The 26,878-nt window shown below is 33.5% G+C and overlaps 1 long non-coding RNA gene across 1 annotated transcript in view; it reads right to left on the bottom strand.

Annotated features, from left to right (window-relative positions):
• Positions 1 to 25,087, bottom strand: part of LOC309656907 — a 31,015-nt gene extending 5,928 nt beyond the window's left edge. Inside the window, exon 1 of the long non-coding RNA XR_014261601.1 lies at positions 243 to 25,087. This is a non-coding gene — a long non-coding RNA (uncharacterized lncRNA). The remainder of the gene's footprint in view (positions 1 to 242) is intronic.
• Positions 25,088 to 26,878: the final 1,791 nt, after the last annotated feature.

The following is a 26,878-nucleotide window of genomic DNA, read 5'->3' as shown; positions in this document are numbered from 1 at the left end:
CATGCCGCGGAGCCACTGGGCCCGTGAGCCACAATTGCTGAGCCTGCGCGTCTGGAGCCTGTGCTCCGCAACAAGAGAGGCCGCGATAGTGAGACGCCCGCGCACCGCGATGAAGAGTGGCCCCCACTTGCCGCAACTGGAGAAAGCCCTCGCACAGAAACGAAGAGCCAACACAGCCATAAATAAATAAATAAAATATTAAAAAAAAAAAAAAAAAAAAGAAAGAAATATCCAACACAAACTTTCACAAGGCTGTTTTTTCAACTCTATTTCAAACTTATATATTTTCATTTAGGATCAATCAGATAAGTCATACTCTAAAACTTTCAAAAATTTGTTGAATATATATTCCAGAAGCCACAAAAATAGTCTGAGCAATGCAAGAATAAACGTCTTGAACAAGATCACTTCTTACATGATTTCCTATTAATATTATATTTTTCAATCAAACTTACAGGATTATTCAAGGTAATGAAGTTACAAAAATATTGTACATTAATGAAAATATTGTTTCACATGTTCCTCTTCTGTATAATATTGAACACTTTAATATCTAAATTTTATAACAAAATAATACAACTATAGGGTTCCTAGATATGCATTCAGAAACCTTAATATTTATGTACAAAAATCATTTATTGTCCACTTTCTACTATCCATTCTAATCAAGGTGTTCACACAATGTTTGCCTAGATGTCCAAGTAATCAGTTGCAGTTTGAATATTAATTGAAGAACATCCATTAATAAAATAAAAATGATAATCAAAACTTCCCACTTACGCGTATCATAAAAACAAATATACCACAAATGTTTTCTATAAGTGAGTTTAACCAAAATTTAAAAACAGACAATCCCCTCCTCCTAGAAATTTTCCCCATTAATATAAGCACTTTTGCTCCATTTAATACTGCATATTGCCAAAGAAAATCTACCTTGAGCAGAGTTAAACAGGCAAGGAAAATCTCACTCAAGACCATGACAAAAATTATTGAATGCTGGGGTAAGCTAATAAAAAAGTACTAGAGGACACATTGGGTTGGAAGGGTGGGGGTTGCTCAAGGTGATTAAGCCATCTGTATTTGCTGATCTTAGGCTCATAGAGATTGGGAGATAGAAATTCTATCTTTGTTGATTGCACTGCAAAAGGATAGTTCTCAGATCCTTGAGAAAGACCTTCCTGAGCTATAAAATTGTCAAGAGGATTTTAAAAATATTTACTTCTCTAAGGGACAGAGAAAAAGTTTGCAGATTTTCTAAGGCTCTAAGAAAAGTGAGGTCAGGAAAGTATAGTCAAGAAGAAACTTATCTAAAGTTTAGTCAACCTGAGGGGAACTTTAGTCACTTTAGTCATTATCTTAACTATTGTAAAAAAAAAACAAAACAAAGGCATGGAGTAAAAGATTGGGAAAAAATGTAGAGTATTATAATAAGTCATAGGTAGATAGATATAGTTATATACAATCTAACAAATAAATTCAGTATTTTCTCCCAATAACAGCAAAAGCCAACTAAAAATACAATAGAAAATGAGATAGCATTCAAACGACAGATAAAGATATATTGGAAAGTAAATCGAATAGAAAGCATAAATCCTTTACAGAAAAAAATATAACATTCTATTTCAAGCACCTGCAAAAATATTTTATAAATGGCATACATATTTGAATAACTGTAGACATGCATAGTAAAAGTCAATTTTCTCCAAGTTAATGAAAGTCCACCAGTAATAAAATCAATTTTAGAAAACCATATTGTTTTTAACAAATCATCATGATCCAAAAATAAAACAGGAAATTTGAATATATTATTTTTTCCAAATTTAAAAAATGTTGACAAATGTTAACTAAATTTAATGTGATCAATTTGCAATATACACAAATATTGAATCATTATGTCGTACACCTGTAAATAATATAATGTTGCATGTCAATTCTACCTCAATTAAAAAATAAAATAAAATAAAAATAAATTTTAAAAGGAATAAAATTAAAATAACAGTTTTTGCATTTAAATATTTAATCAAAAGAAAATTTATATTTATTTATAACATGAAATATTATATGAATATGAAATTGAAATATATATAAAATTAATTGAATAGTATATGAATGTGAAATTTCTCTATTTTTTCATAGAAAGTAATTCCCCAAGCACTATTCACTGAACCATCTCTCCTCTTACTCACCTATACTACCAAAATGGAATTTTTTATTATATGAATGAATTTCTGTATTATCTCTCACTGCTCTTATTTATTTAATGCTGAGCCAAGGTTGCAGTTACTTATGTTTCATAACTGTAAAATAGGCACTAATATCTAGCAAGACACTCTTTTCCACAATTTGCATTTCTCCTGTTCCAATTTAAAAAAAATATTTTGATGCAATATTTCTGTATGAATTAAGGTGCATTGTCATTAGTGTAAAAAAATAATTAATTCAGACCTATGTTCAAAAGTCACCTCTTGCACACCTTACCCTGTTTTACTCTTCTACATGGGCTTGAAACATAGTGCATGGTGTATTGTACATATCACATAAAAATAAATTTCACATTCCCTATCATATATTAAATATGCATTTTATATTTGTCTGCCTCTTTTATTAAAATATAAGCTCTTTGAAGGCATGGATTTTGTTAAGTTGGATCACTGCTGTATAGGTAGCATGTACAACATTCCTTACCTTGCAGTAAGCTCTAAATAAATTCATTTTACATAGGTGAAAGAATGAATAACATCTACCTCCATCCATTCACCCCCTCCAAATACTTGTTTCAGGAATGCACACTTCAAGTCTCATGTAGCATTCTCTTGATGACTACTATTGATCCAGGTACTACTGGTCTGTTCAAACTGAAAGAAAATACTTCATTCCCTTAATAGGGAAGTGATTTCCCCAATCTCTCACTGATGGAAAGGATAAAGTGTGTGACTTCAGATTGCTGACACACTGCTAATATATTTTTTGTGACTATGAGGGATGTTACTATGAAGACAAAATGAAAATTCAAAAGAAGGCTGGGCAACTCCAATAAAGATGTTAAAAATAAATAAATAAATAAATAAATAAATAAATAAATAAATAAATAAATAAAATGAGGACGATTTAAATAGCCAAAAAAAAAAAAAAAAAAAAGAAGAAGAAGGCTGGGCAGAGTTACTAGCAGGGATAATAAAAAAGAAATTGCCTCTGACCTCAGGATGCATAATGCTTGGCTCCTGCCTTACCTTTGAGCATGTTGCTATTTCTTAGATTGCATATTTTAATTGAATATTTTAATTCAATATATATATTTAAATAAAAATTGAACTTGAGTTTAATATTACTTGCAGCTGGAAACACTTACTAGAGTGGGATCCAGAAGTTCCCTTCAGAAGAATTTGTCACCTCCATCAGGAATTGCTAGTTTTCTCTAAGCATGCCAATTTAGTAAATATCCAGTCAAAGATGGGAAAAATTCTGTCAAATGCTGGTGATCTTCCTGCATGAAATAAAAGAAATAGCAACAAGTTAATCGTCATCAACACAATGTTAATTCCCGAAATGAAGCATAACATTGTAATTAAGGTTGAATGCTCCAGATTCAGACAAAATTTCTAAATTAATATTTCAACTTATATTAACTATGAACTTTGCTTTTGAGCAATTTTCTAAGATTCAGTTTCTTTGGAAATATTTTGAAACTGCAAAACTAGTTAATTATTAATAATAAATAATAAATTCTGGGAGAGAAGAGTTACAGGCTATTAATTATATGGTATTTGTGTGAGAAGGTATTTATGTGGTGTAAACTTGAAAATCCATAGCAGTGGTCAAATAGTGACTTCAGTTTGATAAAGTGAATCAAGCTAATAGGCAAAATATATGATAAAAAAACCAAATTATTTTGTTGTTTTTATTGTTACCTTTTCTATAAAAATTGTTTTGAAGGTCTCAATGTAACTTTTAAATTACTGGTAGTATTTTAAAAAAGGTGATTTAAATGTTGAACTTGGGTCACATGTTTTTTAAATACCATCTGGTTGCTTTATAAGACTATTACGTGTTCCATATTTTGAGATGAGAAAACTTACGCCCTGCAGAAATGGATTGTAAGTGGCAGAGAAATCATGAAGCTAGTTTTCTTTTCTGTTAATCACATTGAATTTCTACCACAGAAACCTGTCAACTAAAATGGGCTTTTGTTACATTCTTAAGGAGAAAGGAAGTCATTATGGGCTAGTGAGAAGGAGTGACACAATATAACTCACAATAGTGACAATATTAAAAAATCACTCTGTCTGCTGTGCCCAGAATAGAAAAGGGGGAGGGAGATGTGTATGGAAGCAGGAGGATAGGTTAAGAGATTATGAAGATGGATGATCATGACGTGAATGTCTGTGGAAGTAAGGAGAAATATTCTGATTCTGGATATTGTTTGAAAGTAGAACCAACAATATTTGTTAATTTATTGGCTATTGGGATACGGCAGAAAAAGAAGGTCAAGATGACATCAAGGTTCTTGACCTGAGAACATGGAGAGAGGGTATTGAAGTTTATTGACATAGGAAATAGAATATGAGTACTAAGTGTGTGGGGAAGAGAGGTGAAAAGTAAGTTTTGAAATTTCTTTTCATGTCCAAGTATAGGTTTTCATCCAGGAAGGAGTTAAATACAAGAACCAGGAATTACAAGAACAATGTGAAGTAGGATCATAAAGTGGGGAATTTTTAGGATATATATGATATTTAATGTTATAGAACCACAGAAAAGGGCAAAGAAACTGGGTGGAAAGCTAGAGGATGTCACAAGTACTAGCTGTAATGCAATCACTTTTGTCTGAGTCCAAAGACAGCTATTGTTTCATGCCTAAAGTACAAGAAATGTATAAATCTTGCTTGTAGGCTTCCCCAGGGCTCTGACTCTGTCATTTTATATTATTGAGAGGAAAGCAGGGGAGAGGGAAAAAAAAAAAATAGAAAAGGCAAGGAAAGTGAGGGAGATGTGGTAAAAAAAAGTTGCATCTTTAAGAAAAGTGTAAAACAGTTAAGAGGTGTATTAAGGTCCCATAAAAGAATTAAAAAAGGAAATGCAGACAGTTTAGTGAAATATTGTATAGGCTACATACCTATCGGCTTGCTTCATTCTGATGACTGTAGTAGACATTCATATTGTACTATTCACATTCCCTTTGCATACAAGTGTAACTATTTGCAGGCTGAAGATGCTAGCTTAAATTTATAAGCTTATACAGAGAATGTACTTGGCTGACAAAAGCCATCTAATAAGATACCTGGCACAACTCTTAGAGTCAGTCATAGGCCAACAGATACATGGGTACAAAAGCCTGGATTTTTTGTCTCAAGACACCAGAATTCCGTAGCACAATTTGCAATTCAGGTTCCCTGATGGATCAAGCCAAGTCTAGATTTACCTGGCATCCAATCATAGCTTGGCTCTTTCCACTTTCTTATTCTGCTTACCTCAGCTTCTTATAGGTTTCTACAGAAGAGCACTCCCTCAAAAAATCATGTACACCAGATTTTTTAATCACAGGTTCTGTTTCTAGGAAAGATTACCTAAGGCAGATTTTGGATATATTTTGAAGATAAAGTTGTCAGGATTAGCTGATCATTTAGTTCTGAGAAATGAGTATAAAATATAAGTCAAATTTGACATTAGGAAGGAAATTCTAAAGATAGGTTAATGGATTTAGCTCATTCATCAGCTAAAGAACAAAATGGAACTGAAGACACCTTCACTAAAGTAAGTTAACTATTGATATTCTATGGCATGCTGTAGCTGTACAAAAGTTAGGATTTGCACCAATATCGAGTTAAGATAAGATAGACATAGAAAGGAATGCACTGACTCATACAATATTGCTGGAGTTGAGATAGATGGAGAATAGTTGCTATTAGAACTCTAGAATCAAGTGACTGTTGCTGAGGACCAAGAGTATTTTGGAAGGAAAAACTGTTAGGCTCAACGGAATCCATCATGTATGCAAAGAAAAATATAGTATCTAGAACACTTCCTATTCAACAAAAATCTTCATCTACTGTGTCAGAGGGTTATTCATGCTGAGCACTAGACTTCGGACCTAATTTTGAGTAGGAGATCATCAGTAAAGGTTAAATTATCAGGTTTGCAATTCTACTGTGCCAAAGTCTGGGCCCTGTCAGAGAAGAAGCAGACTTTGGGGCATGTCAAGGCAGATGACTGAGAGGAATGAAGACCCAGCATCCCCTGAAACCTGTGTATCTGCAGGAGTAGCCCATTCTTTCTTGTTAAGTGAGAATGCCCCTTCTTCCCTTGCTTGAAGACTATGCAGAAGTCTCAAATAATGCAGCAGGGAAACTAATAACATTGAGAAGATTAGTAATGGCTGATCTCTATAGACAAGGGCTTACAGAAAATAAAGATGTTGTCGAACTGGAATCCTCAATAGCAAAAGGGATGATGGGAAGCTGAAATATCAGTGGCCAATGGCAGCACTTAACCATCAGTTATAAGGTTGGTGTAATAACCATAATCAACAGTGTGTTAAAAAGGTTGTCAAAGAGTGACCTTCTCCTCAGGTACTTATGGAAGTGGCTAATAGAAAATAGACTTCCAAGAGACAAAATAGATGGACAGCCAACAAAGGAATTGCTTAACATATATAAATAAAAGATATCTACAATGTACGAGCAGAAGGCTAAAGGCAATCAATCCAATGGAAAGCTATGATTCACCCATTGGTTTCAAGAACTGAACTAGTATGCAGACTCAGCACCCTTTGACTGAAGCAAGGGATGGTCCTCATGAAGAAGGGCTATGCAACCATGTAGTATGTGGACTCAGTGGTAGTTATTCTGCTCTTCCCCAAAGGGATCTATAGTCATTTACATAAGTAACCATGTCCCAGTGAAAGGGAAATAACCCATATTTCCAGAAGTATTAGATTCAGGGTCCATGTTAACATTGATACTCAAGGGCCAAAAGTGTTGGTTAAAGTAGAATAGTATATAGTGATTAGACGTAAAAATTGAGCACCGACCGGTTCAATTTTATAGTAAATTCATTGATTTTATTGCCCAAACTGGTGATCACTTCCCCATTCCCAAATATACAATTCAATTTAACATATTTAGAAGTGGGATCTTTGACCTATAGAATAAGAATTATTCTAGTAAAAAACAAACAAACAAGCAAATAAACAAAAAATGGAAATCTTGAAAACTTCCTATCATGCCCAGTCAAGATAGTCAATCAAAAACAGTAGGCCAGATTACTGCCTCTCTCAAAAACTTCAGTAATATAGAGATGATATTCTCCATTATTCCCATATTTTATTCCAACATAAAACCTTTGGAAAAACTAGGTAAATCATGACAGATGATAATAGACTAGCAAAAATGTAACTAAGTTTGAGTCACAATTTTAGCACTTTTACTAATTGTGGTACTTTTAGTATAGAGTAGTACAGCCTTGGTAAGGGTTATATAGATATTGGTCTGGCAAATGTGTTTTATTTCTCTCAATGCCCACCACTGAAGAAGATATGCAGTTTTAATTCACATGATATGACTATCAGTATACATTCATAGTCCTGTCAAAGATATCTTTAATTCTACACTCTGATGCTATATAGTCTAAAAAAACATTTGGAGATGTCATACTGATTCATTATATTTGTGATATTGATTAAATTGTATCTGGCTACCAATAAGCAGCAAGCATTCTGGATTCCTTACTGAGACATAAACATAAAAATTGTAAAGAAATTGTTACTTTGATGAAGATTTTAGGTATGCAGGGGTTTGGGACAGGCCAGGACATCTTCTCCAAAGAAAAGGACAAGTATTTGTAACTCTCCTACTCTACCACTAAGAAAAAACAACCCTTGGTAGACCTCTTCACATTTTAGAAGTAGCATTTTCTCCAAGGGGTGGTGGGGATACAGCTGTAACCCATTTACTGAGTAAGGAGGGAGGCTCCTGGTTCTTAATTGGTGCTAGAACAATAATGAATCCTGAAATGAGTACAGTGTGCGAGACAAGCAGTCTTGCTGGATTGGGTCATATGATTCAGTAGACCACCCAGATAGTAGAGGTGTCCGGGGGTGGAAGATAAAGTAATTTATCGTCATAGGGATGGATACTTACCATGCCATGTGTAGTTGAAAGTTACAGTCCATTTGAAAATATACTTCCTGGCATAATACTAGTTCTTGGTAGAACTAGAGTAATTGATCATGAGACACAAAGTGAATGTGAATCCTGAACTTCCCCCATAAGTTAGATAGTTTTGACCAATGATCATAAAGTTAGTTGAGACCAGCAGCCATCCAACCTAAGTTAAAAGTGATATATCTATGACTGGGTCTGAGAAGTAGTAGAGAGCACAAGCTAGCTGCATGAACACATGATCCGGAACTCCACTTTACCCACCTCTTCTACACTTCTGCCATTCCCTCACCTCACACAAATTGCAGTATTGAGGTATTCTATATGAAAGCTGGTGAAAGAGGGGAAAAATGGAGCTTGGGTTACAGATGTGTCACCATGTATGTTGGTTTGAGTTGAAATGACTGTCGGGTGCACTATGCCTTCATTCAGAGTGATAATGCTAAAAGACACGGATAAAGGTAAATCCTCCCAAGAGTCAGACTTTCAAGCAATGTACTAGTTATTTAATTTGTGTGGAGAAAGAAATGTTCTTGGGTTAATGAAATACCTGGACTCATCAACAGTAATGAATGGCTTAGCTTATTTTTTAAGGGACCTGAGGAATAAGAAGATCTAGCACAAGGAGTTATCTGGTAGAGAAATGTGGATGGACTTATGGGAATGGGCACAAATGGTGAAGATATTACATGTTAATTCCCACAGTGGACTTCCACTGCAGGAAACACACTAATGAACAAATGGAGAGGACAATTTAGCCAGTAGCTGTCAGTCAACCCCTGTCCTTAAAGACTCAAATACTTTTGCTGTTGTGGCAGAAATGAGAGTAAGGCAAGAGCCCAAGAGCATGAGTTTTTCACTCAACACAGCTGATCTAACATGTACTGCAATGAAATCTTAGACCTGCCTGCAGCAGAGACAGTAAGCTCCCACTGTAGTCCCAAGGAAGAAACCAACTATGCACTTAGTGGCAAGTTGTTTATACTGCAACCATTCCATTTTCATAGAAGGCAATGTTTTATCCTGATATGGAGTGATACATTTTCTGGATATGGGTCTGCCTTTCATGCAACCTTTCAGCCTATCTCTGAGGGCTCAAATAATATTGATCCACTAACACTGAATCCCTCATGTTATTTTCTCAGGACAAGGAATCTTCTTTAAAGCAAACTATATGCAGAAGTGGGAGAATGACTATAGGATCTGTTACATAGTTCACCATCCAGAAGCTGCAGCCTGATTGAGCAGTAGAAGGGCCATATCCTGAAAAGGTAAACTACCAAGGTACAGAAAGCAAGGAGTGGAAACAGGAGTGACTCTATTCACAATTACTATCAGCTGTCCACTTGGTGAATATGTGCTTCCTCTTTCTGCAAATTTAGGCTTTGCAGGACTGGGGATCTTGGTTCCTAGATTGGACACACAGGAGGAACCTCACTACTCTTTAAACTATGGCCACTTCTTGGCCACTTTGAGTAACTTGTGTAGGCAAAATAGTACCATATTGTTGGTAGAGCTGCTGCTACATATGGGGTAGGGAAAAATATGTTTGAGATTTAGTTGATTCTGTGGGCATTTTTGGATACTCATATGCCTGGTTCAACTGTAAATATTCAAGTACAACAATCACTGTCTTATAAAGGCATGGTAAATAGGAAGATCATCATCTTCAAGGACCAAGTCCTATATTACTCCAGACAAATGAACACACACGCACACACACATACATATATATATACAAAAAAATCCAATTTAATAACTCCTTATAACTATATATTTTGCTAGTCAAGTTAAATATTTTCATTCTGTTTCTCTACTTCTGGTGTAAATTTTCTCAATTGTTATAGTTTATTTGATACATTATCTTTTTGGTAGGACTATTTTCTTCCAGCTTTTCCTATATTTACATAGAGAACAAATCTGTATATCATAGGTATTATATCTATATTTCAAATGTAAGTGAATTTTTCAAGCCAAAATGAGTTTTTGAACACAACTCATCATTGAAAATCTGAGCATAATGAAATCTCAATACACTGAAATATCTATTATTGTTTGCATGAAAAGTTTAAATTGGATTATGTATACATGAGTGCAATCATTGATATTGACACAATTTTGTAAAGGGACGATTTCATTAATATGTGTCTCTGCCTTTCTCCTTCAAATCTATAATTTAAAAAGAAAGAAAATCAAATACCATGTCTACTAATTTTCTTCCTCAGTACAGTTTCCAAAGAATTGTGCCCTTGTCATTAAGTGTCAGAAGCAGCAGAAGAGCTGGAAGAAAGGAGAAGAGACAAAGAAAGTGAAACACAATAATAAGCAACATGGCCTCTATTTGTGTTCCTTACCTCCCCTACCCAAGCTCTTCTTCATTGAAATATCTAATTCCAAACTACAAATTACTTTCTCCAGGTAAAAACTCATTAGTCTCTTTCCTATTAGTCATTTAAAAGATCATTCAAATTCAAATGAGTTAATATTAGCTCTAGACATGCTTTTGTCCATGAATATCTATAGTCACTGGAAGGCGTGGTTTTATCGTGTGTGATTTTTTAAGCTAATAAATTACATTTATAGTAAGTTTTGAAGAAAAACTCTAAAAGGAGGTACTTAACTCCCTTCATGGAGAGTAGGAAAGTCAGAAAAATAATTGGACTGTTTATAAATTTCTGTCCCTGAAAGAAAGGATATGCATATGTTTTAATAGAGAAGGAGACTTTATTAGGTTGAAGGGATTTTCATTATTTGTGTTTCTAGTATATGCTGATATCAGTTAAGGCAGTCCTGGATTGAAAACACAGATACTAATATCAAAAAGTGAGATATTAATTTCACCTTCTGTAGACCTATATACTATCAGTTTGGTTTACGTGTCAGTCTTTTAGTGAACATGCATCTTATCATGAAAGTCATATCAACAGAGATGGTTCTGACAGTAGTATCTAATTGAAACCACCAAATGTGAGAAGCACACTCATTAGTAACCATACTTACGGAGGCAGCAAGCTATTTCCACTATAACACCTCTATATAGGTTTCCTATAAACATGTTTAGGCAGGACTTTGGAATAAAAAGTATTTTAAGAATAGTGCACTTATAAATCCTATATTCAGACGTATATTCCACTGTGCCACCCTATTACACAATACCCACAATCTGCCCTCCCTGATTATCACTTCAGTTAAAATTAATTAAAATACCATACAAATTTCAGTTTTGAGGTAAAGTTTATACAGCCTAATCTCTGAAGTTCATGTTGATAGCTTTCGATAATTGTTTCTCTTTCATTTTGTTTTAACATCTTTATTGGAGTATAATTACTTTACAATGGTGTGTTAGTTTCTGCTGTATAACAAAGTGAATCAGCTATACATATACATACATCCCCATATCTCCTCTCTCCTGCATCTCCCTCCCACCCTCCCTATCCCACCCCTCTAAGTGGACACAAAGCACCGAGCTGATCTCCCTGTGCTATGCGGCTGTTTCCCACTAGCTATCTGTTTTACATTTGGTAGTGTATATATGTCCATGCTACTCTCTCACTTTGTCTCAGCTTACCCTTCCCCTTCCCCGTGTCCTAAAGTCCATTCTCTATGTCTGTGTCTTTATTCTTGTCCTGCCCCTAGGTTCTTCAGAAACTTTTTTTTTTTTTTTAGATGCCATATATATGTGTTAGCATACGGTGTTTGTTTTTATCTTTCTGACTTATTTCACTCTGTATGACAGACTCTAGGTCCATCCACCTCACTACAAATAACTCAATTTCCTTTCTTTTTATGGCTGAGTAATATACCACTGTATATATGTGCCACATTTTCTTTATCCATTCCTCTGTCGATGGACACTTAGGTTGCTTTCATGTCCTGGCTATTGTAAATAGAGCTGCAATGAACATTGTGGTACATGACTCTTTTTGAATTATGGTTTTCTCAGGGTGTATGCCCAGTAGTGGGATTGCTGGGTCATATGGTAGTTCTATTTTTAGTTTTTTAGGGAACCTCCATACTGTTCTCCATAGTGGCTGTATCAATTTATATTCCCACCAATAGTGCAAGAGGGTTCCCTTTTCTCCACACCCTCTCCAGTATTTATTATTTGTAGACTTTTTGATAATGGCCATTCTGACCAGTGTGACGTGATACCTCATGTAGTTTTGATTTGCATTTCTCTAATGATTAGTGATGTCGAGCATCCTTTCATGTGTTTGTTGGCAATATGTATATCTTCTTTGGAGAAATGTCTATTTAGGTCTTCTGCCCATTTCTGAACTACTGAGTACTTGAAGTGTAATTAATGTGATCAGTAACTCGTGGAAGGAATACTTGCTACTTTCATGTCTGGTTACAAACCATATGGAAATTTGCCTCTTCAATTATTTTCTTTTACTCTTCAACAATCTGAATTTTAATGCATGGAATAACTAAAGTCAACTGAGAATATTATGTACTTTTCTAAAAATTGCCACCAATTCTACATCCAAACCTATTTAAAACCATTCAAACTATCTCTATCTCTATCTACATTTATCCATCTATCTGGAGTTTTATATACATGTATGTAATGCACACAAATATGTATATGTGTATACACATTCATATACACATACACATACACATACATATACATATACATATACATATATAGTGGTATCGGAATAATGGCTTTCCCAAAATTTCCCATGCCCTAATCCCCAGAACCTGTGAATATGCAGCCTTAAAAAGTGACTTTCCAGATGTGATTAAAATTAGGAACCTTAGAATGGGGACATTATTCTGGATTGTCCCAGGGGATCCAGTGTAATCCCTTGAATCTTTACAAATAGAAAAAATAGGCAGAACAGACAGCCTAGGAGATGCAGTACCAAGAGGAAGCAGAAGAGAGGCTGCAAAACGAGAAGGCCTGGAGGTATGGTCATTGGCTCTGAGATGGAGGGGCCCACATGCAAGGTCCTGATAGAGTCCTCTGGGAGGTAAGGATGGTCTCCAGGTGACAATCAGCAAGGAAATGGGAGCCCCAGTCCTACAAATGAATGGAATTGCATTCTACCAACAACTTAAATGAGCTTGGAAGCAGAATATTCCCCAGAGCCCACTCTAAGAAAAGTGGCCCTGCCAACACTTTTATTTTGGTCTTGTGAGACACAAGAGCTGAGAAACCACCTAAGCCGTTGCGTGCCTAGACTTATGACCTATGAAAACTGTGAGGTCACAAATGGGTACTGTTTTAAGCCACTGATTTTGTGGTAATTTTTTATGGTGGCTATAGAAAACTAATTCATACATTTACTTTTTTTTTCCCCCTTTCCCCAATAATATTAAGCCATAGAAGACTCAGGGGTGCTATTTTTTGGAAAAACAGTCAAGGTGTCCAGCCTGGGGGAACTTTAGCTTAAGTTTAATGCTCATGTTTTCTCCTCTGGGTTCTTTGGTTTTTCCCCCCTCATTTTATAATGTATCTGTTCACATTTTGGGGACAGTATTCTTCTGTTGGAGCATTTTATTCTTTCATTCCTCCTCCTGAATCATGGGTATTTCTCTACTTTGCTTACTTTTAATTTGTCCTTAGTTATATTTCTATACCTAAACATTAAAGTCCAAAATATACGTACTTTAGTAAATTTATTATACGTATATATTATTGACTTTTACAGCTGAAGAAAATTGATTTTTTTTTCAAAATCAGAAAGAGAGAAGGAGGGAAGTATACACAAGAGACTATGATTGCTGTTTCATAATTGCTATTTTTTTAAACTTGGAACTTGTGAATTACTTTTTTATTTAAACTTCTTATATAGAAAAAGCAAATCAGGTCCAGAGATATAAGGTAATTATAAGCTTGAAGTCACACAACTAAAGAAATTGCCAGTGTGAAATTCAATTTATTACAATCTGACTTCAAAAGGTCTTCTCTTTCACCCAGTCCATAATGCCTCACTCAGGAACATTAAACTGTGCCTTCAACTTTACTGCTATCATTGTGTCATGGAGCCTAGCAAAGTGCTGGACATAGAAAAAGTATTTGATATACATGCATTTCACTGACTTAACCAGAAGAAAAAGACAGATGTCTTTTGTTTAAGACCAAAATAGATTAAAACAGAAGAGATTAAAACAACAGGGCATCACCTTCTAACTTTCTGTATAGCTATCATCTACCCAGAGAAACCTTCTCAGGGTTTTTTAAGGAATGATTTAAAATTTATATCTTTCTGCTATTTATATGAATTGTAACTATACTTACTGTTGTAAAGTAGGGTAGGATAATGATTGAGAGCACACTTTTGAATCAGACTGTCTTGAATCTTGGCTCTGCTATTTAACCAACTAAACCCCATCCTTATTTGTCTACTATTTCTTCTTCTAATTCAGGGGTTGGCAAACCATAACCTGTGGGCTAAATCTAACCTGTGGGCTGTTTTAATACAGTCCATGAGTTGAGAATGGTTTGTAGATTTGAAAAGGGTTTTAAATGAAAACAGGATAATATGTGACAAAGATCATACATGACCCTCAAAGCCTAAACTGCTTACTAACTGGCTATCCACAGAAGAAGTTTATCAATCCCCCTCCAACTCTTCTGTGCCTTATGATTTTGTTTTTCTGCTGTGATTTCTGGAATATTTCTCCATATTTTCACACAGTTGGCCCCATTTTTCATTCAGATTTTACCTTGAAAATCACATCTTTAGATAAGTTTCCCTATTCATTTTCTTCCATATCATTTCACGTGATTTTTACAATATCATTTTTCATACCTATTTATGATAAGATTTATCATAGCATTATCAGTTTATAATGCCGTTTATCATTTATCATTTTATGATTGTATTTAACACGCACACATATATATAGTTTGATTATTGTTTTTCCCTCACTTCTGTAATCAAAGAGAGTGACACTTCTGTCTTTCCATCAATGTATCATCATGATCTATCATGTGAACATATTTTATAAATTTACTGAAAAAACAAATATGTGTACAAATAAACATCTTACCTTGCATAAATTCTCATATAACATACTTATCTCTAAGTATCATTATAGAATGAATGTAGTGATCAGCAATTTGGAGGATAAAATTATTTTGGAGCTACAGCCCTGTTTGAATGACTGCATTGCTATTACCTCAGAAAAGGCAATAGCTCTGTTCTGGTCTCATGAAGTTGATATGCTTTTTTTTCTTTAAGGTTCGCTTTTCTTCAGCATTTTTAGAAAAATTACTGTCACTCAAATATATTCATTTCCAAAATTTCTACTTCCATTAAATAAGAATAATTGACAGAGAGCTCTGTAGAAAAGTGAGGCATTGAATTGTGATAATCACCCAGGAAATTGCCTCAATCCTCTGTTGTCTTTCTGGTTAAGAAGGAAGAGCCTATATTTTCGAACTTAGGCAGTTGGTTTAAGTGGAACAAAAGAAACTTGCTGTGATTCTGTTTGAGACAAAGTGTCTTCACTATAGCAGTGTTTCATTTCAATATGATTTGGGAGTTCATTCCTATTTACAGCACACTTAGGACTTTCAATGCTTTCTTGCCAAAGAACAGTGATATTTTGCACATGGACTCCAGTTTTAAAAGGCTTGAATTTTATGAGGCATCATTATAAAAATTAGGAGAACTAGCTAAACTTTCTTAATTTATTGTTTACTAAAACATGAATGTGTTATTGCTATCCAAAGCTACTAATAGGATAATAATCTAATTCTCTAAAAATGTGTTTTCACTTCTGCCCCACCAGTCCCAGTCTCTTGCTCTCTTTTTCTCTCTCTCTTTCTACACAAACACACACACATTTGCATATTTATGTATGTTTTGTGGCTTGTATACATATATGTTTATATAGGTTTCTATTCTTTTTGACTGATGTTTTCTTTGGTAAGATAAGGTACAATTGTATGTTTTTACTTATTCAATGAAAAATAATGTGTCAAGTGTCTTAGTACTTCACAGAATGTCTTGCATGCAATAAGTTTATAAATATTTGCTGAATTGAATTCACTTTGCTCTTTGTATTAGTCTGCTTGGGCTGCCATATCAAAAGACCATAGACTGGGTGGCTTAAACAACAGTTGATTCTCATAGCAGGATTTGGTTTTGGTGAGGCTTGCACATGGCCGCCTTCTCACTGTGTCTCTCTCTCCCTATTCTTGTAAGTCCACAGTCCTGTCAGATTAGGGCCCCAGCTTTATGAGTTCATATACTCTTAATTACCTCCTAAAGACCATATTTCCAAAAAAAAAAGGACATTGGGAGTTAGAGCTTCAACAAAAGGAGGCCACAGTTCAGGCCATAACACTCTTCTTTGAATAATTTTCTATTTCTTTGTTTTTGTGTTTTTTTTAGTTTAGTTTTAAAAATAAAGTTCATGGGATTTAATTTACTTAATTAATAGCCTGCATTGAACAATCATCTTATTTAGACCATAACAACAATGCCCATTTTTCATCTGAAAATATTTATATTGATCTTTTTATATCTTCATATTTAGAGTTATGAATATTAATACTTGTCTCATATTTTTTCATGATTGGCATGTGTTTATTCCTAGAATAGCCTGCTTTAAACTTCAAGGGTTGGAAATTTGCTCTGGAAAACAAGTAGTTCTTGTAGCATTTTTTAAAGCACCTTAGAGTTATAAAATTGAAAGTTGAAAATCTTTTCCTCTGAGTTTACAAGCTTTCTATTTAAAGTGACACATTTTTCTGTCTCATCATGTGGGAAGTCTCAATCACTCATCTTTTTTTTCAACAAGTGGTGGCTATAATACCGTTTCTGCATAGGAGTTTTATTAAGTTGTTTTATTAAATTCAAGTTGTATTAAATAGTTTAATATTAGATTTTATTGTCTAATAAATTACATAGAGAAGTCAATTTTATCTTTTTCATTACATCATAATAAAACTCCACTTGATTTTTTTTACAGAAAATACTAGAAAATGCTTCCACTGTTTGAACCCATTCATCATAAACCACTACATTTCTTCTTTGTCCTAAGCACTTCAATTCTCTATTATGTGGCAAAACCTCTAGATTCCCCTCCATTCTCACTATCCTTTGTACATACCTTCTAGCCTTAGAAAAAATTATGGTAACCAAAACTAAATACATATTGGTGTAATCTGGTCAGAGGAAATACAAATAGCTCCCTAAATTAAGTCCACAATATGGTATTTACAACAATGCAACTGAGGCTAAGAAATGGTGAAGAACTTACCCAGAGTTAATTACAGATTTTAGAACTTCATTCAGACTTACCTGACTCCAAAGTCAACAACCGTATGTGCATTTCTTCCTGAACTTTACGGAACAGATAAGACATTTTTGACACTGAGATAGGTGCATCACCTAAAACCATATTTATATTGTAAATTTTTTGTGAAAGAGTCTGCCAAATGTATTAAAAGATACAGCATGGATAACTATCAACATTAAATAACTGAATGTGTTGTCTATTAGAATTGATACTTGGGGATAGATTTTAAAATCACATATGAGAAAGTGGGGGCCTATCTCAGATATTGTATCCTGGGCAGTAAGTGCTAAGGTTCTAAATCCATGAAGTTGGAAGATTTTCCAACTGATCCTAGTCAAGCTTTTCTGGGACCCATTTTTCCTTTACATAACAAACAGAAAATATAATTGCTACTGGCTTTAAAATTTTAGTTCTCAGAAATAAGCATGAAACCAGAAGATTGGGTTAAAATACTTTTTAATTGAAATGGAATAGAATCAAAACAATTTTCCTTGATGACAATGTTAGCAGGCTGCAGAGACTTCTCCTGACTATGAGTCTATAGGCAACCTTTGGAACAACCTCAACAGTATAGACAGTACATATATCTCTGAAAAGCCTCCTAAATATCCTGCTTTACATAAATTAACCACTTTTTCACTCACTGATTTTTGGGTTTTTTTTAGTTTTAATTTCTGTTGAACAGAGGCCTCACCTAGCATTCTCTTGATTTCCACCATCTTAACCTCATTAGGGGAAAAGATAATTAATTGAAAGAGTTTTAATACAAACAGCCTTGACTAGTTGAGTTGGGATTCCTTTTAATAAACATAGTGCATGAGAATACACCTCATCCCCAAGATACACACACACACAAGCACACCTGTCATAATTTCTAGAGCAAGGCTTTGAGTAGGATTCACAAAGTTTATCCTTTTTCCCAGCAGTTCCCCCTTTTCCAGTATGACTTCTACCCCTACAGGAACCTTAAACATTACAGATGGGAGTGAACTTAAGTGTCACCTTCTGTAAACGGACTGGGTTGCCTTTTTTGCTTCCTGCACTGTTTCAGACATCTTACATATATATTGTCTAATTGTATTGTCAAATTTGTTTAACATTTATTAAAATGTTTTGATATCTAATAATTGACATTATCCTTTAAATATGATAGAGGGTAGAAGGATTAGTGATTTGAGGCAAATTATAAGCCTTCTCAATACCTGCTTCCTGATCTATAAAATCAAGAAAACAGACACATTACATTGTGGATACATCATGGGATGGATTAATAATTATCAGTTATTTCATTTATCATATTGATATTGATAAAAGAAGTACACTATAGAACACTATTAGGCTTAATAAAGACTTCCAATATTTGGCATTCAATAGCTAACAAATCCTTTATTCTTTAGTCAAGGGTAAGTAAGGAGTGCTGATAATTAAAGTCTAATTTGTGGGTTGATATGTTCAGTTTTAAATTTCCTACTTTTAATTAACCTACTTTTAAAAGTTGGTATGATCTACTATGCTTGGTTAATGGGTATCACCGTATTTGATTCTCAAGGAAACACTGTGTTTTAAGTATACTCCTATGTGTTTTACAAATGAGGCTCCAAGAGGTTATGTAATGCTCAGAAGCAAATGATAAAAAGATTCTCTGTGCAAAAGGAGCTCTCAATATAGCTAAGGAAGGAAGGTATACACAACTTCCGTATCAACTAAATTAAAAAATGAGCTATAACTTTGAGAAAGATGCAATGCCTAGCCATATTAGTTACCTAAATACTATGCTATGTTTTTTCAATTTATGCATTGACCTGAAAAATTATATTTGAATTATGCACAATGTCTTTTGTTTGAAAGTTGCCCTGAACAATAAAGTTTATAATTAAAGAGAAAGTAAATATGCACTCAATTTAACCTTCAAGATGGGAAAGAGACCATCTGGTTTATTTCAATGCCTTTACTGTGCAAATATTACTATAGTGGTTTATACACTATTGTTGAGACCACTTTTAAATCTGCTTTTATGGATCATTTCTTACAGTGTCTCCCTAAGGGAGACATATAAGAGGTGGCAGGGAGGTTTATAACGGTGCTTCAACAATAATTAGTGATAGTGGTAACTTTTAGAAGACCTTTAAAACAGCAAATGAACTAAGTTAGCTTATCCTCCCTAATTTAATAGGTTTATGTTTAAAACAATAAAACACACTAATCTAAGTACATTCTGATGTCTTTAAAATAACGAGAGATGTGTTGTAAGCTTTTAAGTGAAATGTGCTCTTAACCATGTACATTTATAAAAATATGTTCAAAATTTAAGGCTGCATTAAATTTTTCATGACTTTTTTGAGTGTTTTAAATGCAGCAGTTAATCTTGAAATGAACTTCATTTCCATAAAGCAGTAATACACTACAGAATTTTAACTATACTGGCAAAGGATTGGATTTATTTTAGGAAGAAGTAAGATATTCATACATATATGTAGCCAAAAGTGTGAAAAAATACAATCTGCTTTATAGTATCTCCTGTTATTCGATACAGATATTCAAACTAAATGATTGCTGTAAGCATGTGAAAAAAAAAAAAAAGGTGCAAATCTTAAAATATTGTCTGAGAAGCAAATTTCATGAGAGGGCAATGTGTGAGCTTTCTTGGATTTTTGTCATAATACAAAAATGAAATAAAGTCTTTTTTTTAAGTATTCTGGTTTCTTACAGCAAAATGGCGTGCACATATAAAAATAGGCAGAGAAGAAATTGTGGCTTAGAACAATTTACAAGAATATACAACTGCTAGAAATATATTCTTTCAATGTTATTTTGGATGATTACTGTCACTGTTCATCTATTGATTTTAGCTTTTTAATGTTGCTTAGTTATATTAAAATCTCACTTAAAGGCATTCAGAACATTAAGGATATTTTCTGGGAAATAATAATATGAAGCAGAATATAAATAATAATATTTTAAGAACCTCTTTACCCTAGATGCACATTCAGTGTGCATCTATTTTTTTGTGTGATCAGCAGCCCAAACTCACCAATCCGTTTTTGAGAAATTTTCTCCAGCCAGTAAAAATACTGTCTTCTTGGCCTCACAAAACCCCAGGACTCAGACCTGACCACTGTACTTCTTCTGACCACAAAAATTGTTCTGAAGTGAGCATGGAGCATGAACCGAACCAGAGTCCTTTCCTAGATGATATGTGACTGACATGGGGAAATAGAAAATATCTTTTTCTTTTTTCCTTAGATTTGCTGGACACAACGGTATCCATGACTACACTTAGTTGCTATTGTTACCATTTATAGTTGTTACTTAATTTTTATAACTTGGATAATTATTGTCATGACATGGATTATTTTAGATAATTTCATTTTTTAATCAAATATAAGAATGCTGGCTTCGTTGGAATAGTTATATTGCAATTTGATTTGAAATAAAGTAAATACATCATGAATAAATATTTATTTTTCTTTGATTTTGATTAAAAAATAGAGACTTTAAGAAAAATGTTGCCAGCTTGTAATAAGGTATAATCTTGTGAAAATTTCCTATTAGTTGAAGAATCAATTTTCAGTAATTGCTTATTCAGACAAAAATCAATATTTTTTTGAAAATTATTCAGAGCTGAAAATAAAGTACTAAAAATAGAAATATACTATGATACCAGAAATTTAAAACAACCAAACATATGTCTTATTCTGGTTAAAATTTTTTCAACAATTTTAATATAACATATTACAAGTTCAAAAGGAAATTTTTGGATGTGTAGTTATGTTTATTATCATGGGTGCATGCATATATCGAAACTTATCAAATTGTATACATTAAATATGTGCATTTTTGTATATCAATTTTACATCAATAAAGCTATAAAATACATTTTATGGAAATAACTTTTAAAAAACCACCTTAATAGGTTTGCACTATGTATATGAGCTATATTCATGTTACCAGCTGTATAAATGAGTGTACTAGTTGTATTTCATCTTTATTTTGGTATGAACATTTTTGTACATATGTTTAGGGCAAACTAGTCTGATTGATACTATAATGACGTATACACCTCATTATACATTTTTCAAAACCCATAGATTGTACATTAGAATGAGTCAGTGTATGAGTGACAATCATGTAGTATAATCATCAATATATGCCCATCAATTGTAATAAATTTACCACTGTGGTATGGGATGTCGTTATTTGAGGGGGCTATGCATGTGTGAGGGCAGCGATTATATGGGAAATCTTGTACCTTGTGCTCTATTTGCTGTGAACCTAAAACTGCTCTAAAAAATAAAATTATTTTAAAAATTAGTAACAAAACTACATCTTAGCATACAACTATATATATATATAGTTGTATGCATGTAGTCATACATAGACATATAGTCACCACTGAAATACACTTATTTCTGTCATTTATGTGTGTATGTGTATATTAGGAAATTTGATGAAAGATATTAACATAAAATATTAACATGAGTACTATTTTATTTTCTTTCTAAGTCACTATCTTCTACTTTTCATAAAACATGTACATTAATTAAGAATGACTGAGGAAAGTAAAAACAAGGTCATCCTTTTTTAGGTTTATGCAACTCAAAATTAAGCTCATTGTGTTACAAGAGAAACGAAAGATGAAGGCAAATAAACAAAAGTTGTATGAGAAAGGAATATTTTTGGCTGCAATAACAGAAAATGTGAATAAGATTAGCTTAAACGCTAAGAATATTTACTGTATGCTTAAAGAACAGTCAAGAGTTTTGGATTTTGTTATTCCCTAATAAGTAGTCAGTAGTCAAAGGGTCTGTGGTTGCTGTTCTTGGATTCAGGCCTTTTTCTCCCCTTCTTTGCTACCCTTGGGAAATTAACCTTATTTCTAAGGCTTTCACTCTACAATTCTGAGATAGTTATCGTAGATCCAGGGTTTATATCCTGGCTAGAGAGCCTCCTAGATTAGACAGGAAGGGAGTAAGAGAAAAAAAAAAAAAATTCATAGCTAGACCAGTCATTGGCACAAAGGAATAAAAATGTCATAATTGGCTTGGAACAATTACAAATTATTCCCTGTTTGCTTGCATGTAAATTTCACCAATTTATATTATCTTCTTGTTAATAAGGATGAACTGCAATGGTTATTGACTTGTCAACCAGCAGCATCCTCTCCAACATCTTAGAGAAATCTAGGCAAGAGCTGGCTTAAGGTATAAGATTTTAGATAACACATTTTCTATTATATTTCACTGATACAACAATATCAGAGTGGAGGTTCTATGTAATCCATTTACATCTAACTTTTAAGAATATACCCATGGGAAATGTGAAACAAAGATTTTCATAGCATGTATAACTGCATCATAGAGCTAGATGTTAAAAACGCTCAAATGCAAGTGACAGGAGTGAGTTCCACGAATGTAAAGGTGTACTCATAAGAACTATATTTTGTGAAACTCCTTTCTCTGGAGGTCAAAATATAATGAATTTTTCTATAATAATCGAGTTTTAGGACTTGAACTGGATTAAGGGAACACACAAGAGAACCTCTCAGGGTGGCTTTAATTGCTATGATTTGTGGTATGTTTTTACTATAACACTAATCTACTCTGCATCGTTCAGATCACTTGAAATCTTTATTATGCATCCCCAAATGCCCAAATTATATACTTAGATCGAGCTTAGAAATTAGCTCATTATACTTCTCCTGAATTGAAAAATTATGTGCCATCTTTTAAATTTGTGGCTAATGGTATTTTCTTCAAAATTAACATTTAATTTATTTAATGATTCAATCAAGTCAGTTATAAATATAACTTAATTGATGACCCATATTTTATCATATTGGCCTATCCATGCTTTTCAGTATTGTCTGTTCTACACAGCTGCTTTTAATTAAAGAATCATGCATAAAATTACAAGAATATACACAGTATAGTCATTAAATCATTTTATATTATTTTTTAGATAAATGTACATCAAATTGCTCTGCCCGAAGACCTAAATAGACATTTCTCCAAAGAAGATATACAGATTGCCAACAGACACATGAAAGAATGCTCAACATCATTAATCATTAGAGAAATGCAAATCAAAACTACAATGAGATATCATCTCACACTGGTCAGAATGGCCATCATCAAAAAATCTAGAAACAATAAATGCTGGAGAGGGTGTGGAGGAAAGGGAACACTCTTGCACTGTTGGTGGGAATGTAAATTGATACAGCCACTATGGAGAACAGTATGGAGGTTCCTTAAAAAACTACAAATAGAACTACCATACGACCCAGCAATCCCACTACTGGGCATATACCCTGAGAAAACCATAGGTCAAAAAGAGTCATGTACCAAAATGTTCATTGCAGCTCTATTTACAATAGCCAGGACATGGAAGCAATCTAAATGTCCATCGACAGATGAATGGATAAAGAAGATGTGGCACATATATACAATGGAATATTACTCAGCCATAAAAAGAAACGAAATTGAATTATTTGTAGTGAGGTGGATGGACCTAGAGTCTGTCGTACAGAGTGAAGTAAGTCAGAAAGAGAAAGACAAATACCGTATGCTAACACATATATACGGAATCTAAGGAAAAAAAAAAAAAAAGGCCATGAAGAACCTAGTGGCAAGACGGGAATAAAGACACAGACCTACTAGAGAATGGACTTGAGGATATGGGGAGGGGGTGGGGTGAGATGTGACAGGGTGAGAGAGTGTCATGGACATATATACACTACCAAATGTAAAATAGATAGCTAGTGGGAAGCAGCCGCATAGCACAGGGAGATCAGCTCGGTGCTTTGTGACCACCTAGAGGGGTGGGATGGGGAGGGTGGGAGGGAGGGAGATGCAAGAGGGAAGAGATATGGGAACATATTGTATATGTATAACTGATTCACTTTGTTATAAAGCAGAAGCTAACACACCATTGTAAGGCAATTATACTTCAATAAAGATGTTTAAAAAAAAAAAAAGTGTAAAAAAAAAAAAAAAATTGCTCTGCCCTTTGAGTACCTAGCGAGCAACATCAAATCTAGCAGCACATAGGATACTCAATTTCAGGGCATTTATCTATCACACTGTGGAAAAAATATAAAAACTCAGGTTTTCAATATGCATAAGGCCAGTTGGTCTTTCTTACTGTCATGCAAACATTTTTACTAAGGAGAAGTTCAGAAATGTTATCAAGTATCCAGCATTCTGAGAAAAAATATAATTACAACTTTAAGAAATCCAGGCAGCTTTATTAACATAATTTAAAGTACTGTACAAAATTAAGTATTTTAATGTAATGATCACCATGTTCCAAAATATACGTATTCTGATGGACAGGGTGAGTAAAAAATAATACTTGTGAATGAAAACATTATCCATAACTTCTCAACAGATCTTTAGGATACAGCAACACTGGTTTTTGCACCCTAAAATTATTCTGTAATAAAAAGGGAATATAGTCTATGTACCTTGTTGCTTATCTGTCCATTTTATACTCCTGTTATTAATTTCAATCGCTATGACCTTTGATTCAATGCTGATATTGATGAGGACCTGTCTAATGTTTCATGATATATTAGGTTGTTTAAAAAGACTTTATTTTTTTCTAATGTTTTCTTATTCACAACTTCAATCTTTTTTCCAATGATTGACTAAAGTTTTGTATAAAGTATTCATCTTTTCTTTTTTTTTTTTTTTTTTTAATTACTTTTGGTTTATTAGATTTAGTCAGTTTTATATAGAGGCAAGCATAAGGTCTAGTTTATTTAAACAACTATCACATCGGTAGTATGAGCCAGGTAATTCATCGATATTCACTGGGTTAGGCAGTTGGTACATGAGACTTTGAGACAAGTAAAGTATTCATCTTTTCAACAACCAGCTTCTGACTTATTCATTAAGCATATCTTTATAATTTATGCTGTCATGGGTATTCTACCATTTATCTGTATAAATGAGGCCAGTAAAATTTGTACAACTAGGACACAGAAAAGAAGGACTTTCATGGTGAGATGGGAAATATTAAGATGTTCGTAATATTGATAGAGGTCTCTAATTTTTATTTTCAATTTAAATATCCAAGAGACTCCATGTAATCCTATTTCTTTTATAGCAATTTGTCTAGGCAACCTTTTAAACTGTCTTCCAGGAAAGCTTCCAATCCTGATTCAAATAAATCTGGTTTTTGAAGAAGGATCATGTTGAATCACTATAAGTTTATGGATGGTTCTCTGGATGGGCAGCTGTGTTTCTAAGAGAACCACGTGAGTTTTGCACCTTATCTTTATTTTGATGTGATACTTCCTGGTATGAGTGACAGTGCTCATGCTAATGCTTTGGTGATTTGTGTGTGTGTGTGTCTTTACTTCTGTGCTATCTTTATGTAAGCCTTTCAGCAGGAACTATCAATCCAAAATTAAATTTAATAAGTTATTTTTTAAAAGGGTATCATTAATTAAACATATGCCAGAAATCTAGAGACATTCAAATAAATGACACGCTAAAATCTAGCTTTTGCCACATGCTCTATAACTCAATATGCCCGTCCTTGTCTGAGAGTAAAAATCTTGGTATTGATGTCAGTATTAATAATGTGTAAAGGCTGAAATGTCGTTCCTGCACGGTTTTGTTCCCCTTACTGCTTTCCATGTTCATTGTGTTGTTGAGTGAAATTATGGTTTGGACTTAAAGAGCATATCAGACCTTTATTCTAGTAAATGGTAGAACAGAGTTATGTAAAGTCTGGCTTATTAATAAAACTGTGGTTAAATAAAATACCTTCCTTTTTTTCCCACAATAGAAATTATTCTTGCTTGGAAATCAAATATTGATGGCTTTTCCTTAAAACAACAAAGAGTTTTCCTTTAAGTGTTTTTCCCCCCAATGACAATATGTCTTGCTATTTCTCATTCTCCTTTTCATAATACTTATATTTTTAAGGGTGTTTCAGGACAATAATCTGTGAAATATGAGTAATTAACATTTATCTGATACTCTATTACTCATTTAAATATATAGCAGAGACAAAAAGGTACCAATAGAATAATGAGAAATGTTTTTTAAATTTCTTATTTTAATCAAAAAATACTAATTTAGAGTATGTTACCAAATTAATAAGCCTTATTGCTCAATATTTTTAAAAAAAGACATCACTAAATTTAATTTCTATTTTCTTTTTGGATATATCTTATGTGCTTCATATTTCTTTTGATATTTGATCAAAATTTCAAATACATTTGACATATTTTAGAAACAAAATCAGATTGTAAAAATATCTAAAACATATGCCTTTATATAATGTTAACAGCTTTATTAACATGGCTTTTCTTACGTTATTTAATTCTCTGAAATTTATCTGTAATATGTTCAGGTGGATTAAAATACAGGCTTATGTTCCTCTATAAGTAAAATTTAATTACCTCTGGTAGAAAAGCAGCTTTTAGAAATGCTTTAAAATTCTACATTCAT

The sequence above is a fragment of the Balaenoptera physalus genome (genome assembly GCF_965194825.1).
Source record: "Balaenoptera physalus genome assembly, chromosome: 3".
Taxonomy (NCBI): Eukaryota; Metazoa; Chordata; class Mammalia; order Artiodactyla; family Balaenopteridae; genus Balaenoptera; species Balaenoptera physalus.
The sequence above is the reverse complement of the archived record's forward strand: the minus strand, read 5'-3'. Positions and strand labels throughout refer to the sequence as shown.